General features: G+C 41.9%; 1 long non-coding RNA gene across 1 annotated transcript; it reads right to left on the reverse strand.

Annotated features, from left to right (window-relative positions):
- Positions 1-869: 869 nt before the first annotated feature.
- On the reverse strand, positions 870-9,759 carry LOC142777386 (uncharacterized). The gene is made up of 2 exons (XR_012888065.1): positions 8,705-9,759; positions 870-5,149 (listed from the first exon to the last, which is right to left on the reverse strand). It is a non-coding gene; the product is annotated as an uncharacterized LOC142777386 (long non-coding RNA).
- Between the last annotated feature and the right edge of the window lie 5,419 nt (positions 9,760-15,178).

A 15,178-nucleotide genomic window follows, 5' to 3' on the forward strand; every position in this document is an offset into this window, starting at 1 on the left:
TATTCATTTTTTTGGAAAAACACCAATCAGGCGCTTTCTGAAAGGGTGGAGAATGCGAGAAAATAGGTGAAGTTGCTCTAACATTTTGTACTCTGGACTTGATTGTTGGCCTCACGAAGAGTAGTCTGATCAACAGTGTGAATCACGAGTACTGTTTTTTTTTTTCAAAAAATCATTTTTTAACTAGTAGAAAACATGAGTACTGTTTTTCGAAAGCGTTTCCATATTCCAGTAATTCAACTTGTTTGGTGCTTTTACAGATGTTTTCGGCAGTTTTTTGTCTAAAAATTTTGACAGTGATCAAAATAAAAGCAGTTGCCATAAACGTTTTGCGCCAAAAACACTCATTCACGTAAAATTTCGCGTACTTGTGAGTTAAACCGAATACAGAGAGTGTGCACATATAGGCAGGGCATCGGTTCTTAGCGAACTTGCAATGAGCAACACATCTGGGCCAATTTATACAGGAGACCTTGTGTGTATCCTCATAAGAAGCCCACAAATGTAACGCGAGAATGTCGACTGGAAGCGCGTGATGAATGGTCAAGTTAGAAAACACAGTACAACAGGGAAACCGGTGCGAAGAACAGTGCGGCGAACCTACGCTGCCGCGGTTCGCAGACGACGTACCGAGCGTATATCGCAAGATAAGACTAGGGAGATGCTACTTCTCGCGACCGCGGTTCGGCCCATCCTCCTCCGCTGGCGGTGATATGAAGCTTTGCAACTAAGCTTATTCTAGTAAAGTTGTTCTAATCATTGCTGCTAAAGTCGGTTCCTTGTTCTGTGCCACGGTGACGACAGCTTTCGTTGAAAGGCCGCGATCGAAGTTTTGACTGCAAAACGATTCGACAAGAATCGAGGCAAGATAACATTTTATTTATTTATTTATTTGTAGATACTGCAATCCCAAATGAGGGATTATAGCAGGGTGGGAAGTACAATCATAAATATTCCTATGTGAACAAGAACAAAAATACGGAAGCAAAGTACAGTTCACGGAATTACAAAAAAAGAGAAAAACTGATATACAAAATTCACGAATACATGATCAACCATGGCGACAAAATACAATTCAAAATGTACAGGATAATAAATATTCCAGAAACAGGGTCACATACGCAAGGATTGGAAAAAACACGAGTGATAATTCTACACAATTTCAAATATATACACATATATTCATACATATACATACACACATATGCACACATATATATTATGCAGTTAAACACAAGGCAAACTTTTCAAGTGATGGCTGTAGAACAACGTCATTAGTTAGGTTGTTCCATTCCCCGACTGTTCTCGGGAAAAATGAATACGTGAAGCAGTTATTGCGTGTTTGAAAGGGCGTAATGGAGAGGTTACGGCGATGCCTTGTCGGATACCCAGAGGAGAAAGACAATAATTTGCTAGTGTCTATCTTATAGTGCTTCTTAATTAGTTGATATAAAAATTTGAGACGAGAAATTCGGTTTCTTTCAGTTATTGGTGGAAGATTAGCTCTCGCTAGCAGTGCACTAACAGATGTGCGACCATAACTGTTGTATATAAAACGGGCTGCCTTTCTTTGTATTTTTTCAATCTTCTTTTTATTAGTCAACGTAAAAGGATCCCATATAACGACTGCATAATCTAGAATGGGTAGAACTGTTGATTTGTACGCCAGCAAGCGCACAGTGGGAGTGGAGTGCTTGAGAACTCTCCTAAGAAATGAAAGTCTTGTGTTAGCACAAGCTGCAACATAATCGATATGTTTATTCCACGTCAAGTTGTTTGTAATGTAAACCCCTAGATACTTGTAATACTGCACCTCAGCACGGTATATATTGTTACAGCAATATTGGAACAAGAGGGGCTCTTTTTTGTGTGAAATGCGCATAAATACGGTTTTTTCAAAGTTTATGGGCATCTGCCAACTGTCGCACCAAGATTTAACTTTTTGAAATGCGGCATTTAACTTTATTTGGTCATTAGAATTTTTTACCTCGGAGTAAATAACGCAGTCGTCTGCATAGAGTTTTATGTTAACGGGTATGTCATTCACAATGTCATTTATATATAAAAGAAAAAGAAGCGGTCCAAGTACCGAACCCTGGGGGACGCCAGATTCCACCGAAACCCTCTCAGAGCATTTATCTTTAAATACAACATATTGCTGACGGCTATGAAGGTAAGATAAAATACATTTAGTTAACTGCTTGTTTTTGAGTATGTTGTCTAGTTTGAAAATTAATTTTTTGTGAGAAACCTTATCAAACGCCTTTGAAAAATCCATAAAAATCGCGTCAGTCTGCTCACCATTATTAATTGTCAATGCAAAATCGTAAACGGTCTGAACTAATTGGGTACAAGTAGAGTAGCCTCTTCTGAATCCATGTTGAGACTCGGATAGGGCATTATGAGCAGTTAAAAATTCCGAAATATGATTATGAACTATATGCTCGAGCAACTTACAAACTGTTGACAATAGTGATATTGGCCTATAATTACTAATTTCATCTTTCTTACCCTTTTTATGAAGTGGTTTCACTTTGGCTGTCCTCCACTCGATTGGCAGCTGTCCTTCTTTCAACGATTTTGTAAAAAGAATGCAAAGATATTTGGCGACCCATTCAGCGTACCTTTTGAGAAAGGCATTGGGTATTTCGTCAGCACCACCAGATTTTTTTACATCAAGTTTCAAGAGCATGTTGAAAATTCCCTTTTCACTTACGGTAATGTCAGGCATCGGCGGTAATGGTGACACAAAATTAGGCAGTTTGCCATCATCATTAGTAAAGCAGGACTGAAACTGCCTATTGAATGCATTTGCAATTTTTGTGGCATCAGTAATTTGCACACCATTAATGGTAAAAGCATCCACATCAGTATAAGATGGGGAAATTGCTTGCCAAAACTTCTGCGGCGAACTAGAAATGAAACTAGGTAATGAAACTGAAAAATATTTGTCTTTGTCAGCTGCAACTTGTGTTTTAACTTTGTGAGACAAATCTGAAATTTTGGATTCCAGGTTTACGCAGTCGCCTACAGATCGACGTTTTTTCTTTAACCTCTTTAATTTTCTCTGCAAATGTATAGTAGAACGACTTATCCAGGCATTCACACGTTTGTTTTTCTTGCGTATCAATGGCACAAATTGTTCAATACATTCATGTACAAGTTTCGTAAAAGAAGCCCAAAGATTGTGAACGTTTGCATCACTGCGAGAGAAATTATCCAGATGAAACGAAAGCACTTCTATTATAGCTTCGTCATCGGCTCTGGAAAAGTTACGAAAATACGAAGCTTCGTTAGCTTTGTCGACTTTAACATTGCTGAGGCTAAGGAAGACGGCCTGATGATCGGAAATTTCTGGCATGATTTGAGATGTGGCGTTCTCGAAAATGCTACCGCTTACGAAGAAAAGATCTAGTAGAGTCTTACTGCTATCCTGAATTCTTGTGAAGCCTTCAACAACTTGAGTAAGGTCAAAGGCAAAAGAAATATCAAGCATTGCCTCTCCTACCTTGTCATTACGAATTTTGGGGGACATTGTTAGCCAGTCAACATCAGGCAAATTGAAATCACCAGATAGGATTATCCGATCATCAGGTTTGACATGGTCACATAAATACTCCTTCAACACATCCATGGTAGAAGCATCAGAATTAGGGGGTCTGTACATGGCACCAACAATATACCTAAGGCCGCCACTATAGGCTTTGCAGAATAAACACTCAATGTAGGCAACTTCAGGCATCAAGAATACGTTAAGCGCACTTTTGTAGATTATACAAACTCCACCACCCCTACAACCACGGTCTTTCCTGTAAACTCGGTATCCTGATGGAACGAATTCCCTATCGTATATTTCATCACTGAGCCATGTCTCAGTCAGTATAACAATATCAGGATCGTTAGCAATAATTAGCCCCTCAAGCTCTGTGCTTTTATTGACTACGCTCCTACAATTGATGTTAAGAAGTTTCAAGAATCGATCATCATTTTGCCTTTGTCTAACCCGCCTATCACTTTTCAACTGAAAGCGGCATTTCTTGTCACTGTCCCAACCGTACATAACGCCGTTTACACTTAGCTTATCATAGATAAGCTTTACCTTAGCCCCTTTTTCCTTTTCGTCTTGAGCAGTTTTCCAAAGCATCCTTCGCTGCTCACGGACATGATGCGAAAAATCTTCCGCAATAGACAATAAAGTGCCTTTAAGTTTATGCGAAACTTTTAAAATTGACAGCTTTTCTTTATAATCCAGACACTTTAATACAATTGGACGATTTTTATTTTCCATACTGCGGCCTAACCTATGGATTCGCTCAATGCTGACCGCTTTAAGTCCCAGTTTTTCTTCTACAATGTCCTTATTAAATTTCTTTTCCAATTCTTCATGTGTCTCATTCTTGCGTTCATAAAGACCATAGATGATTAGGTTATTTCGGCGACTCCTATTTTCTAAATCATCTACTTTGTCCCTAAGCGCCACGAAGTTTTTATCAAGGTGGGACATTTGGTCTTCTAAGTCTTTAATCTTATCGCCCAATGTGGCAAGACTAGACAGCTGTTTCTCCAATGCCTCCATTCTGTCGCTTACTGATGACAATTTCTTTTCTATCTTCTCATGAGAAGATTGCATAGATGCCATGGTTTCCATTATTTTTTGTTGTCCAGCCAGTAACTCACGCAACGTATCACTTTGGGAGGGACCGGGATTTGTTTCAATGTCGCCACAAAGTAATAAACTTTTTGCTAGGGTGAAAATATAAGTAACAACATTTAGTACAAAGTGTGGGCAAGGCAGCAGCAACAAATAAGGGTTGTCACTACGAAAACAATGCGATGGCCGGTTATCACCAACCTGAAGAACGAAGCAGAAGGGATTACTGAGCATCCCGCCGGTAGTGCTGCTGCCTGGCCCACTGGGGTGGCTCGCCGGTTCACGCCCTTTTGTAGCTTCCAAGATGGACACGTGATGTGACGTCACCGAAGATGGTCGCAATGGCCATCTTGTGGTGTGAGGACTTTTGATACTGCTGATACCGTAGTCGGCAAGCGGCGATGGCTCCGGTCCATATCTGCGTAGCAGTTCGGCTTGCTTGATTCCAGGGAGGCAGCCGCGCTGTGATAGCCGAATTTCTTGAAGCACAGCCAAAACCTGAAGAACGAAGCAGAAGGGATTACTGAGCATCCCGCCGGTAGTGCTGCTGCCTGGCCCACCCAGGCAGCAGCACTACCGGCGGGATGCTTCTAGGAAGAAGCTGCACGTACACAAGCCGCACACACGCTTACATTAAACGGATGGTCTCTCTTGATTATTTGATTGCTGTGACCCCCCCCCCCCCTTTTTTTTTAAAAAGAAGCGTCGTCAATATGATGACGGACTTTGTGACTACGCAGTTCGCATAATTGGACGCATGCAGAATGCCCCTTTTTTCCTCAGGAAGAGAATGAGGGGACACGAAAGGGATTTCGGTGTGAGACATCCCCCTGCTAATCAGTCTGGTTGCTTGTACAACATGGTGCAGAAGTAGACCAACCAGTATCCCATGTAGAAAGTTTTAGTGAGCCCTTTGTATTGGTGCATTCAGACGACGGACCGAATACGGAATCGTCGTGGACGCGGACGGCTATTCCGCGGATGATCCGCCTTCAGGCGCATCCACACGACGGACGGTGTCCTTGGAGAAAACAGCTGGATTACCCTCGACAGCAGATTCGGCGCCCACCTGCGCCCGCTGAAAGCAGACCTGTTTGAGCGTATTCAACATGGATGCCCGTAAGAAGCGACGCTTGGCTGCGATGTCTGTCGCGTTGTGACAAATGAACGAGGAGTGTTATTCTTTCAAGAGAAAAGGAAGTTGCTGGCAGAATGTCCTTTCAACTACATTGTTCCCAACTTGTAGAACTTCTGAAAGCGTCTCCCAACCTTTTTTAGGAGCGGCACGTCGCCGGTTGCAGAAGTTAGAATGTTTCAATACCATGACGGCTAAGAATCTCGCGTGTCAAACGACGGCTACGACATTTCCCGAACCACCAAGAGTGATTTCTGCGTATTTAATCACCTGAGAACAAAGCCCCGGGAACTAAGTAAACCATGCTCAAGCGTAGATGATGCCGACCAGTCATGCAGCTGTCTGCGAGCCATGGAGGACATGCAGCGAGCAGACGAAAAGTGTATTGGTTGCCAGAAACCTCGAGCTAATCCGCTGAAGTGTCGGCTTTCTACCGCCAAAATACCGACGTGAGAAACAGGTTGAGGTCATCCGTCCGCGAGCCACGTGGACGAGTCACGGAAAAGAGGAATCGCTGATGTGAGGTCACGTGACGCGCCATCCGTCTCGCCACATCCGGATTCGGTCCATCGTCTGAATGCACCATTTCGGTTGGCCACCTAAACTAGGTGAGACAAGTCAGCAACGTGGGTAGCAGGACTTCAATGTCGGGGGAGCTCAACATGCCTCCAAGCACCAACACGCGGAGGCATCGTCGTTGCAACTTGAATCCACCGACATCGATGTCGTGCAAGAAATCTTCGGGACTTCGCGCGCATCCGATTGTACGTTAAGGCAACGTGCCCGTCGTCTCACTTGCAGAAATGTTCTCCGCGCTCAGATAAACGTGTTGACACGGTGTTGTTGTAAAGAAGGTGAATTGAATTTTTAATCAATGAATTGGTAATTTTCGCTTGATTTAGTCTTGAAATAATCAATTGCTCGCGACAAGATGGTGTAATCGATCAATCAACGTTTTTTATCGGTGCGCTAAACATGTGTCAGTGTTTGGAAAGCAAAGCTTGTGAGTGATCTCGACCGAAGTCTTTCTCAGACACTTTTATCCTGGCGGCCAATCTCCAAGGTGTGGCTTGAATACGCGTAGCTTATCCCATGAAATAGAAATTGTACTGATGAAACTTGTCACTTACAAAGAACTGTTTATTTGCTTTCAATTTAGGTAAAAGGTGATTTTTAATTGGACAACCAGATGGTGCAAATCGCGGCTCAATACGGACAAAAATGACATTTCTGTGAAATGAGTGACCTTTTCTCGTAGAGGTTAACAGCTTAAGATGTCTAAAAATAATTTTTCATCAAAATACCTTTTCTGTGAAGTAAGTAGTCACATTTCAGATATTCATACAAAGTGCAGTATCGCAATGAGAAAATGTAAATATAACACATTTTGGCTAAATTCTTGCAGACGTTTGTGTCCGAAAATTTGTATTATTATTACTGAGTTTCAAACACCTTACATAAGCCACTTTACTTAACATGTACCAAACTAGGTATAAAAAAGGAGCTTTACTTGTAAAATATTTTTTCCCAAACAACACTCAAACAACATCCTGGAAAGTTTAAAAGGCAACCACGTAACCAAAAACCTATTTGTCTCCGAAATATTCAAGCAGTTCACTGTTTTCAGTGCATTAAATCAACACGATTTTTTTTTCAGACACATTCGCCATAGCCGCAAAATTGGCTGGGAAATGTCGAATAAAGTGACCCCGTTACCTTCACTCAATGACCATTGCATACTGCTAAATTAGGGCCATTTGTTTCAATCATGCTGTCAGGGTGAGAAAGAATAACTCCTTCCCGGTGCAGCATAGGCTGTTCAGTGGCTGTGCGTGTTATGTTCCCAGATAAATATGCTGCCCAGACTTACATTTTGGCTACAACACACGCTTAGATACCGTGCAGTGTGTATAACATTAAAGTGTTTTTGTGCAACAAAAAGACTAATAATACGCTCGACGTAGCGAAAATACCTTTAACATCTGAAGTACTTAGCAAAGTTAAACGCCAAAGCGAGGCGATGGCAGTAAAACTCTGAATAATAAGAATATTTTGAAAGTTACACATAATGGAAACAATCTGATGAAATGGTGCTCGAATGTTAGCAGTTATGTTCACACAAGTGTTTACACGGTTCAAGTAGGCAATTCGACCACACACACAGAAGAAAGGTCCGTTCAAACAAAAGTCCAGCTTCAGTGCTCTATCCACTGCACAGGCACGGCTGCAGGCAGTGTCACGCTACGTTGCGGGTGAACGAAGATACCGGTGCAGACAAATTTAACGAAATTGAATGTATTAGCAAGTAGGCAAACTTCGCGAGGCGCACCTAACGCGAAGCAATATGCTGTGTTGTCCCCCGATGCATCAACCCGAGTTATCACGGTAGTGTGACCACACAAAACAAAAAAGCACTGAAAAGAACGACATGGACACCACGCCCTTGTTTCTGTTCTTGTTCTTTTTGTTCAATCAGAAAAAAAAGAGAGTAAATGAACTACCAACATGCCCAAGCATATGCATCTTAGATATGGTTGATGCTTAGAGCTAACAGGCGCCGTCCCCCCACATGTATTAATTAGTAAACTAAAATTGATCTGCATCACGAGCGGGCCCCGTTAAAAAACGGCTGCCAACAAAGGGCACCACAAAAATCTGTTACATTTCTTCGCTAAACCTCAGCGGCGCACGCTCACTCTGCTTTGTACTCCGAACAATCTAAGCAAAGAAACAAAAAACTTGCCCACAATCACACTTCGCCATCATCCCCGTGAAACGGTTACGACAAATATTCTCGCAAAGTAAACAAATGCTGATTTGTCATCAACTAGTTGAAAACAAAAGTGTTTAAAGGCGTTATTCTCGTGCTCACACAGTTAACAAAGCGCTGAACGGAACAACGTGAGAGCGGTACTCACTATTTCACTTCGAGTGGTCCACAATATGAATCTACAGGTCCAGTCTTCAGGATGGTGCACCTTCGCAATAATTAGCACTGAGAGAACACACTGATGGAGCACAGAGCGCAGGCACATTTCAAACTAAACACCGACTAATAAACTCTGCCGATCGATAAGAGAAGCCACGTGCACCACACACACACACACGCACGGGAGGGTTTTTCGCCAGCGCAAGCAGTGGCATGTAAGACGATGTCGGTCCCTTTCCCGCGCTGTGCGCCCGGCACGCAGCAATACCAGCCAAGGTTGTCTAGGCGACGAGACTTGATGGCGCCTTGCGGCGCTCTCAGACCGGCTAGATGCGGTTTAACGCTAGCTCCGGACCTCTACTGATAGCGTGGGCGCTGCTTTTTTTTCTTTTTTTTTTTTGCGGCAGTGATCTGTTGCGTTATACTCGTTCTTTAACAGTGCATCTCAATCGCAGTGAACATTATGACGTACAGTGTGGTCAGCACGAGCTACTTGTCAGAACGCGCATTTGTAATATTCAGGAGCAATATTTAGCGCACCTTCACCGACCTAATGCAGTGAATACTGGTAAAAAGGGTAAGCTGATGATTTTTGCTTAGCTCTATGGGTCTTTAGGGGCAGCACATTCAGGGTCACACAGGCGATATTTTATCAGCACATTCACTTCGGCAAAGACATGGCAACATTGCATGCATCGGCCGTCACACTATTCGATGAGAACATATTGCCACGTGCGCACTGCTAGGAAGACGAAGACGATAGCGCATACGCGCATCTGCCCACTTTTATGCACCAAGCAATAACAAGAATGAAGAGGAATGCTCTGGCGTGCAGTAAATAAAATTACTGACCTGCTGCTACTTTTTCAACCTGTTAATTACTACTTCTGTCTTCACGTTGCGACAACACATTTGTGCTTAGCTTGCATTCCTTGGAACAAGGCCGTGGCTGAAAATATTTCATTAATGTTGTTTTCTCGCTACCTACAATGTCAAGGCTTTGACCGAAGCACGTCTGCTGGGGATGTTACATAAATTAAAAGAAGGGGTTCTACAAAAAACGGGGGGAGAGAGAGAGAGAGAACTAGAGAATGCATTTCGGCTCCGCTGAGGAGAGCTTTGTTCGCAATTTAGTCAACAAGGCTCCTGTCATTGTGAGCAAGGCTGCATCAAGGTCACCGAAGTGTCCTTATTCTGCATTTTTCTTTATGGTCGGTGTCCTCTTCTCAATTTCCATGACGCACTTTTAAGGTCACATGAAGAGGAACATTCGCTACAGTAATTAAATAAAACGTGCTTGCTAAAAATACATGACGTCAATGTTCGTTTTTAAAGGACCTGATGGCCTGCTGACGTGGTGGTTATGGCTAAACAACTGCGCTGTCTTTTTTTTTTTTTTGCAGGCGGCAGACGTTATATCTCCAGCTTCAAAAGCTTCGATCTTATGGGGGACGGGGAGACGGGGGAATGTTCTATGCATGGCTACACTAATGTGCGCAACATTACCTTGTTCAGGCAAATCAGTGCACTTTGTGAGTGTTGACCAATCACGAAAATGAGACAGATAAACGAAACAGATACAGGAGAATTGGTCCTTACTTCATTGAACAAGCGGCGCTCCTATTGTATCTTCCGTCTTATAGTAGTTTGCGTGCTTTACCGATGAAAACTGTGTTTCCGTCACATTACTTCCTGCTTCGATTCATTACTAGACTCGCAAGCAGCTAGTAGTAGGAACTTTGCTGGTATCTAGATGGTTAATGTATACTAACAGTATAAGCAAAACTGCCCGAAAATGTCATGCATTTGTAGCCTTGTAGGCACGTGTGCTCAGATTTGGGTACACGTTAAAGAACCCCAGGTGGTCGAAATTTCCGGAGCCCTCCACTACAGCGTCTCTCATAATCATATGGTGGTTTTCGGACGTTAAACCCCACATATGAATCAATCATTTGTAGCCTTGTTCCTAACACCCCAAATCTAAGGGTTTAAATGGGGTGTTTTGAGGGTGTTTTATTCACGAACACCTCAAATTTGAAAAATGGAGAGCAAAAAGAGTGTTTATCCTGAACATGGCAACGTTTAACGCTGGAACCTTATCTAGTGAGGGAAGTCTAGCTGTACTATTCGAGGAGCTAGAGCGTGTTAAATGGGATATAATAGGGCTCAGTGAGGTTAGGAGGACAGATGAGGCCTATACGGTGCTACATAATGGGCACGTCTTTTGCTATCGGGGCTTGGCTGACAGAAGAGAACTGGGAGTGGGGTTCCTAATTCACAGAAACATAGCTGGCAACATAGAGGAATACTATAGCATTAATGAAAGAGTGGTAGGTATTGTAATTAAACTGAACAAAAGATACAAGATTAAGGTGGTACAGGCTTACGCGCCTACATCCAGCCATGATGACGCTTCAGTTGAAAGCTTCTATGAAGACGTGTAATCGGCAATGAGTAAGGTAAAAACACAGTATACTATAGTGATGGGCGACTTTAATGCAAAGGTAGGGAAGAAGCAGGCTGGAGACCAGGCAGTAGGAGATTATGGCATCGGTACTAGAAACGCCAGAGGAGAGCTATTAGTAGAATTTGCAGAACGCAATAATTTACGGATTTTCAATTCCTTCTACCGAAAACGAGGAAACCGCAAGTGGACATGGAGGATCCCTAATGGCGAAAATAAGAACAAAATAGACTTTTCAATGAGTGCACACCCAGGCATCGTGCAGGATGTGGAAGTGGTTGGCAAGATACGATGCAGTGACCATAGAATGGTACGGTCTCGAATTCGCCTAGACTTGAAGGAACGACAGAAACTGATACGCAAGAAGCCAATCAATAAGCTAGCACTGAGAGGGAAAGTACAGGAATTCAGAGTCTCGCTTCAGAACAGGTACTCGGCTCTTAGTGAGGAAACCAACCCTAGCGTAGATACAATGAATGATAATCTGACGAGTATCATTACGGATTGTGCAGTAGAAGTTGGAGGCAGGGTAGTTAGACAGGACACTGTCAAGCTTTTCCAGGAAACGAAAAATCTCATTAAGAAGCGTCAAATCATGAAAGTCTCAAGTACAACAGACAAAACAGAACTGGCAGAGCTTGCAAAGTTGATTAATAGGCGTAAGGTATGGGATGTAAGAAGGTATAACATAGAGAGAATTGAACACGCTCTGAAAAACGGAGGAAGCGTCAAAGCAGTGAAGAGGAAACTTGGGATAGGCAAAAATCGGATGTAGGCACTAAGGGACAAAGAAGGCAAAATAACTACTAATATGGATAGGATAGTTAAAATAGCGGAGGAGTTTTACAGAGATCTGTACAGCAGCCGGGAACACCACGACTTTAATACTATAACTCCTTCAATGATTACTTTCAATCAGTTATTGCCGTAGATTACGGAATCGTACCACCCATACAATCTTCAGATCATTCACCAATAGAACCCTTGACAATTACCGAGCAAGGCGTGCTCAATCTTCTAATAAATATCGATACCAAGAAGGGCCCGGGACCTGACAACATATCAAACATGTTCCTTAAAAGGTATGCAGAATAGGTAGCTAAATATTTAAGTGTAATCTTCAATAAATCACTACAATCATGCACTATCCCCACAGTATGAAAAACCGAAAAATTATACCAATACACAAAGCAGGCAGAAAAACAATGGTTTCAAATTACAGGCCAACATTACTAAATTGTTCTGTGTGCGAATTGTTAGAACATACGATATTGAAACACACAAGTATTTATCTAGAAAAAAATCATATCCTGTCTCCTGTACAACATGGTTTCTAAAAAGGCTTTTCAACGGTTACTCAACTTTTAGAATTATTACACGATGCAGCCAAGTGCATTGATAACCATAAACAAATTGACCTCATCTTCTTAGACTTTTCAAAGGCATTTGATCGTGTTTCTCATACAAAATTAATAAGTAAATTAGAAGTTACTCTTGGAGATAGCACCATTCTTCGCTGGATTAAGGATTACTTAACCAATCGCTCACAATTTGTACAGTTACAGGACGCCACCTCTAGAATAGCAGCAGCCACTGTATTAGATTATGCCAGCCCTGTCTGGTTCCCGTATAGCCACCAACAGATTAATAAAATAGAAGCGGTTCAAAGAAAAGCATTAAGGTTTATTTTTAGCAAGTATAGACTGCAGGAATCACCGACGCACCTACTCAATAACGCTGGCATTTTAACACTACAAATCCGAACAAAACTAACAAGACTAAAGCTAATGTTTCATTTACTCCACAACATAATAAAAATATATACGTAAAGGTATCTATCTTTTTTTCACGGCAGACCAACCCGTCATAATCGTTCCCATACTCTTGTAGAATACTCTATTAACACTAATTGCTTTAAATACTCATTTTTTCCTCTAACTATTAAAGATTGGATTTCGCTGAAACCCACCTTAAACACTGAATCATCCATAAACTTGTTTTCAGCTGCGATTGGAAGCGAATTGCTTGCCTCGCTAATCGTACCAGTAGTACATCACATCATCATTATACAAAATAAACGAGTCAGTGTCATATTGCTAATACATAAGTTTAGTTTTTATGATTGTTATTTTCAAGTGACATGTTTTTCGATTAGTTTTTTGTTCTTAAAATTATTTGAATAATTTGTTCAATAAAAGTGCCTACTTGTTTTCCCTACCCGATATTACACATGCATGCATTATCTTTTCGCGGTCGTTCTCAACGATAACCTAGTTCATGATTATGTTTTGCTATTACTAAAATTGTTTGATTACGTGTTCTTTAACGGCATTGTATAACCTATGATTTGCATGTCATTTTGTAATACCGGCTTTTTTGTGTTTTCTATCAATGTGAATCTGTGTAAACAAATATTAGTTTTCATTTGCCTTCTCTGCTATAATCTCTGATGAGATTGGCAGTGTTGTTAAGTAAATAAAATAAATAAATAAATAAGAACTATCAGTAACCCAGATGACACCCCACCAGTAATGATAGAAGAAGTCAGAAAAGCTTTGGAGAGCATGCAAAGAGGCAAAGCTGCTGGTGAGGATCAGGTAACATCAGATCTGCTGAAAGATGGAGGACAGATTGTGTTAGAAAAACTAGCCACCCTGTTTACAAGGTGTCTCCTGAAGGGAAGTGTACCAGAGTCTTGGAAGAACGCTAACATCATCTTAATACATAAGAAAGGAGATGACAAGGACTTGAAGAATTACAGGCCGATTAGCTTGCTCTCTGTAGTATACAAGCTATTTACAAAGGTGATTGCTAACAGAGTAAAGAAAACTTTAGAATTCAATCAACCAAAGGAACAAGCAGGATTCCGAACAGGCTATATATTCAACAATTGGCGACATTCATACTATCAATCAGGTAATATAAAAATGCTCAGAATATAACCAACCACTATACATAGCCTTCATAAATTACGAGAATTAAGGCGTTTGATTCAATAGAAATATCAGCCGTCATGCAGACACTGCGGAATCAGGGACTAGATGAAGCTTATATAAACATCCTGGAAGAAATCTACAGGGGTCAACTGCTACCGTAGTGCTTCATAAAGAAAGCAACAGAATACCAATCAAGAGGGGTGTAAAGCAGGGGGATACAATTTCCCCAATGCTATTTACCACGTGCTTACAGGAGGCATTCAGAGGCCTAGAATGGGAACAGTTAGGGATAACAGTTAATGGAGAGTACCTTGGTAACCTGCGATTCACCGATGACATTGCATTGCTGAGAAACTCAGGGGACGAATTGCAACTCATGATTACGGAGTTAGACAAGGAGAGCAGAAAGGTGGGTCTTAAAATTAATCTGCAGAAAACGAAAGTAATGTACAACAACCTCGGAAAAGAGCAGCGCTTCGAGATAGGTAATAGTGCACTTGAAGTTGTAAAAGACTATGTCTACTTAGGGCAGGTAATAACCGCAGAGCTGAACCACGAGATTGAAGTAACTAGAAGAATAAGAATGGGGTGGAGCACATTTGGCAAGCACTCTCAAATTATGACAGGTAGATTGCCACTATCCCTCAAGAGGAAGGTATATAACAGCTGTATCTTGCCGGTACTTAGCTACGGAGCAGAAACCTGGAGACATACAAAGAGGGTTCAGCTCAAATTGAGGACGACGCAGCGAGCAATGGAAAGAAAAATTGTAGGTGTAACCTAAAGAGACAAGAAGCGAGCAGAGTGGATTAGGGAACAAACGGGGGTCAAGGATATCTTAGCTGAAATCAAGAAGAGGAAATGGACATGGGCCGGGCATGTAGCGCGTAGACAGGATGACCGCTGGTTATTAAGGGTAACTAACTGGATTCCCAGAGAAGGTAAGCGGGTTAGGGGAAGGCAGAAAGTTAGGTGGGCAGATGAGATTAAGAAGTTTGAGGGTATAAATTGGCAGCAGCAAGCACAGGACCGGGTTAACTGGCGGCACATGGGAGAGGCCTTT

Source organism: Rhipicephalus microplus, chromosome X (genome assembly GCF_043290135.1).
Source record: "Rhipicephalus microplus isolate Deutch F79 chromosome X, USDA_Rmic, whole genome shotgun sequence".
NCBI classification, from domain to species: Eukaryota; Metazoa; Arthropoda; class Arachnida; order Ixodida; family Ixodidae; genus Rhipicephalus; species Rhipicephalus microplus.